Genomic DNA, 5740 nt, shown 5'->3' with positions numbered 1-5740 from the left:
GCTAGATTCCCCTCCGGTTCTGAGCTCTCAGATTTGAGCCTTGCGGGATACCAGGGCCTCAAGGCCTACCTGGCCCTGGCTTTCTTTTTACACTTTCCCCACAGCAACCGGCTACGGCGCAGGCTCTTCCCCCTTCCTGCTCTGGCCTGTCTTCGCTGTCCCTTCCAACATTGCTGTTGCCCTCGTGGGCTTCTTCCCCTTTTCCATCTTCTGATGCGCTTCCTGCGATGCGGCACAGTTAACTCGGCCATTCGCAAAAAGAAAAGGAGGACTTGTGGCACCTTAGAGACTAACAAATTTATTAGAGCATAAGCTTTCGTGAGCTACAGCTCACTTGCTCACGAAAGCTTATGCTCTAATAAATTTGTTAGTCTCTAAGGTGCCCCAAGTACTCCTTTTCTTTTTGCGAATACAGACTAACACGGCTGCTACTCTGAAACTCGGCCATTAGCACGTTATCTCCAATTTAGCTGAAAACTGCACCCATAGTGTTGAAATCAGCGGCAGAGGGAAGGCACATGGCCAAGGAGAGACTGACAAGGAGGTTTCCACGGCCCCTGCAATACTGATTCACTTAGTTAAATGGCCAAGATCTTATTGCACACCTGCAGTTAGTAGCTTTCAAATGACCAGAAACATCAAAAACTGGAAAAAGGACAGAAGTAGAAATTATAAGTGGAGAAAACTGCCTGAATCAAAACTTTCCCTTCAAATGTCCTTGAACTTTAGCAAAAAGAACAGGAGTACTTGTGGCACCTTAGAAACGAACCAATTTATTTAAGCATAAGCTTTCATGGGCTACAGCCCACTTCATCGGTTGCACACTACAGAGGTGTGTTGGAAATATTCTTTGAGTCAGAGACATAAAAAGTAGGATTTTAGGTCACTGCAGAATTGTATCGTGTTCTGTTCGTGGGACTGGAGGGACAAAAGGAGAGGCCCCGAGATAGGACAGACTCTTCTGAAGGGCTAAGAGTATAGCTGGTAAGATTAACAATATTCTTGGGTGGGTTAAGGGAACTACTGTTGTGGCTCCTTGTGGCATGTCTCAGTTTAGACCGTTTAGTGTCCTTTTTCTTTTGTAGAGAAGCAAAGTTTGTGTTGTAAATGACTTGTCTAGTTTTTGTAAAGTCAAGCCACAAGGAGGTCTGTGTGGAAGGTTGGTTTTTCATGAGAGTATCCAGTTTTGAGAGCTCAGTCACAATCTTTCCCTGATTGCTGTACAGGATGTTGATCGGGTGGTTTCACAGTTTCCTTGAGAGTGTGTGGCACAATTTCTCAGCATCCGCTGAAGTGGACTGTAGCCCACGAAAGCTTATGCTCAAATAAATTTGTTAGTCTCTAAGGTGCCACAGGTATGCCTGTTCTTTTTGATGATACAGACTAACACGACTGCTATTCTGAAACTTTAGGAAATTTAGGTTTGAACTACACCGCTTCAGTCCATTTCCAGTATTACTCTTCTAAAATATAGGTACTAAAGTATAGAAACAGATTAAAAGCAGACAGCCAGATCAAAAACCACAGGAGAGGCTAGAGCAGGAAAACTCCATAAAGGAGTCATTTGTGGAGGTTCCCCCACATTATTCAATTCAGCTCCCAGATTCTGTGAAACTGCAAGAGACAAGGGTGATCACTATCTCACTGTTTCAGAATGAGTTTGCACAGCTCGTATAACATCACCTAAGCTCTAATGTCATGTCACTATCAGTGCACTGAACATTTACAAGATACCAAGAAAATATATTTTCAGTATCTCAAAATTAGATTCTTGACTATAAGTTTCAGAAGTGCCAGTTTTATGTGCCCCCATTGTCAAGGTTGTTCACCTGTTGCTGAGTGAAAAATCTGTTTATTGGTGCGCTTACATGGGTTGGGTCTTATTTTTAAAAGAAAACTAATTTATAATGTCCATATCTCAATAGTTGGGTTATTTTTACTTGTGTAATTGGTATTTATCTTTTGTCTTTGATCGTGACCTTGGAGCTATGCTTGGAAGGCTTAGATTTTTATCAGTTATTGATTTCACTGTACACATGCACAAATCAATGAAAAATATTTCCATCAATGGTAATCACATTTTACAGGCAGGCAAGTAAGAAAAATGTTGCTTACAAACTTCTGAGTCCCACCTTAAAGTGTACAAAATGTGTTGTAATGCTGGTGTTAGTGGATCTGGAGAAGAGGCACCATTTAGGTAGGATGAAGAGGGCAGGGGAGGGGAGCCACCCCGCCTGCTGGCCCCTGTGCTTTATCATGTGTTAATTTTAGGACTAGGGAGGCACCAGTGTGAGAACATTGCTAGGGCAGGTGTAGGAGGTGCCGCTTCCCCATAATTTGGAACAACAGTAAACATTTAAATTGATAAAAATTGGAAAAAAATGCTTAAAAATAAACATCAATATTATCCAAAGTTATAAAAAAATCAAATTCTGCCAAGCCTACTTGACAACAATGAAGTTTTCTGTGGTGAATATTTAAATCATAGGGAACAGAATAAAGAATTTAATTATGACAAATTCAGTAAAGACAAGTGCAAAGTACTACACTTTGAAATTAGGTTGATCTTATACAAGTCGATTTTTAAAAATCGATTTTATACAGTCGATTGCATATGTCCACACTAAGTGCATTAAGTTGACGGACTGTGTCCTCACTACCGTGGTTAGCATAGACTTTTGGAGTGTTGCACTGTGGGTAGCTATCCCACAGTTCCTGCAGTCTCTGATGCCCATTGGAATTCTGGGTTGAGCTCCCAGTGCCTGACAGGGCAACAACATTGTCGCAGGTGGTTTTGGGTACAAATCATTTCGCACCTTTTTTCCGTGCAGATGCCATACTGCTGTCAGCAGATGGTGCAGTAGGACTGCTAACTGTCGTTGTCATCTACCGCTTCCACTACAACCCTACTCTCCTGGTGCCATGAAGCCACCTCACAGGCCCTCTTGTCATTCTGTATAAATATCTATTCTCATGGCATCCATCGTCATCCACTGCTTCCGCTGCAACTCTGCTCTCCTGCAGATGCCATACCACAGCAAGCATGGAGCCTGCTCAGCTCACCGCTGCGGTTGTGAGCATTGTAAACACCGTGCGTTATCCTGCAGTATGTGCAGAACCTGCAAAAGCAAGCGAGGAGGTGACGACAGTGCGATCACAATAGTGATGAGGACATGGACACAGACTTCTCTCAAAGCACAGGCCCTGGCAATTTGGACCTCATGGTGGCAAGGGGGTAGGCTCATGCCATGGAACACCGATTCTGGGCCTGGTAAACAAGCACAGACTGGTGGGACCGCATAGTGTTGCAGGTATGGGATGATTCCCAGTGGCTGTGAAACTTTCGCATGCGTAAGGGCACTTTCATGGAACTTTGTGACTTGCTTTCCCTTGGCCTGAAGCGCAAGAATACCAAGATGAGAGCAGCCCTCACAGTTCACAAGCAAGTGGCAATAGCCCTGTGGAAGCTTGCAACGCCAGACAGCTACCAGTCAGTCAGTAATCAATTTGGAGTGGGTAAATCTACTGTGAGGGCTGCTGTGATCCAAGTAGCCAACGCAGTCACTGAGCTGCTGCTATCAAGGGTAGTGACTCTGGGAAATGTGCAGGTCCTAGTGGATGGCTTTGCTGCAATGGGGTTCCCTAACTGTGGTGGGTGATAGATTGCATATCCCTATCTTGGCACTGGACCACCTTATGGTGGTACTGGCAGCCAGTACATAAACCACATGGGGTACTTTTCAATGGTGCTGAAGCACTGGTGGATCACAAGGGATGTTTCACCGACATCAGCGTGGGATGGCCGGGAAAGGTGCATGATGCTCGCATCTTCAGGAACTCTGGTCTGTTTGAACAGCTGCAGGAAGGAACTTACTTCCCAGACCAGAAGATTACCAGTGGGGATGTTGAAATGCCTATAGTTATCTTTGGGGACCCAGCCTACCCCTTTAATGCCATGGCTCATGAAGCCATAAACAGGCATCCTGGGCAGTAGTAAGGAGCAGTTCAACTATAGGCTGAGCAAGTGCAGAATGGTGGTAGAATCTGCATTTGGATGTTTAAAAGCTTGCTGGCGCAGTTTACTGACTAGGTTAGACCTTAGCGAAACCAATATTCCCATTGTTATTGCTGCTTGCTGTGTGCTCCACAATATCTGTGAAATTAAGTCGGAGACATTTATGGCAGGATGGGAGGTTCAGGCAAATCGCCTGGCGGCCAATTACATACAGCCAGACACCAGGGAGATTAGAAGAGCATAGCCGGGCACCCTGCGCATCAGAGAAGCTTTGAAAACAGTTTCATGACTGGCCAGGCTACAGTGTGACAGTTCTGTTTGTTCCTCCTTGACAAAAACTTGCCCCCTTGGTTGACTCTACTTCCCTGTAAGCCAACAGACCTCCCCCACTTCGATCACTGCTTTCAGAGGCAATAAAGTCATTGTTTCAGAATCATGCCTTTTAATTAATTCATCACACAAATAGGGGGAAAACTCGCAAGGTAGCCTGGGAGGGGTGGGTGGGGTGGTGGATGAGGGGAAGTGGGAAGGACAAGGGCACATTACAGTTCAAAACTTATTGAATGCCAGCCTTCTGTTGCTTGGGCAATCCTCTGGGATGGAGTGGCTGGGTGCCCGTAGCCGCCACCCCTCCCCGCATTCTTAGGCGTTTGGGTGAGGAGGATATGGAACTTGGGGAGGAGGGCAGGACAGTTATAGAGGGGCTGCAGCGGCGGTCTGTGCTCCTGCTGCCTTTCCTGCAGCTCCCCCAGAAGCCTGAGCATGTCAGTTTGCTCCCCCTTTAGACTCAGCATTGCATCCTGCCTCTTTTCATTGCGCTCCTGCCTCCTCTCATCATGTTCATTTAATGCTTTCCTGGCATTGACTCTGCCATTGTTTGCCTCCACACATTATACTGAGCTCTTTCAGTGCGGGAGGACTGCATGAGCTCTGAGAACATTTCATCGCGAGTGCATTTTTTTCACCTTCTAATCTGCACTAGCTTCTGGGACTGAGATGATAGAAACATTTTCAGCTGCGGGAGGGGAAAAAAGGGAGAGTAGTATTTAAAAAGATTCATTTTAGAGAACAAAAGAGACTATTTCACACTGAATCAAATGATTCACATTACATAGCACATGTGCTTTTGGTACAAGGTCGCATTCTGCCTCTTATATTGAGTGCCTGCTGGTTCGGTGTGAGACGTCACACATGCTTGGCTGGGCAACAGAATTCGGCTTGCAGGCAGCCATGGTAAGGCAAAGGGTTTCAGCTTCTTCAGCCTTCATAACATGTGGGAACAGTTTCAAACAGCAGCACCCTCCTTTCCCATACCAAGCAAAGCCCGTTGGGTTGGCCATTTAAAAGGAGGGGCTGTGGTTTTAGGGTGAATGTGCAGCACAACCCAACCCCCACCTCACCCAATTCTCTGGGATGATCACTTCACACTCCCCACACGCCCACCACGTGGCTAGTATCAGGGGAGATCCCTGTCAGTCAAACGCGAACAGCTCAGCATGAACGGGCCTCCCTGCACCGTGTAGCTAACAGCGGGGATGATTTCTTTTCAGCCAAAGGTGAACAGCCCACCAGGAATGGGCACCTCTGAATGTCCCCTTAAACAAATTTCCCATATTTCAACCAGGTGACCATGAATGAGATCACTCTCCTGAGGCTAACACAGAGTACCTCCAGGAGAGCTTCATGGAGATGTCCCTGGAGGATTTCTGCTCCATCCCCAGACAC

The sequence above is a fragment of the Dermochelys coriacea genome, chromosome 2 (assembly GCF_009764565.3).
Source record: "Dermochelys coriacea isolate rDerCor1 chromosome 2, rDerCor1.pri.v4, whole genome shotgun sequence".
NCBI lineage: Eukaryota > Metazoa > Chordata > Testudines > Dermochelyidae > Dermochelys > Dermochelys coriacea.
Note: the sequence above shows the minus strand (reverse complement) of the source record.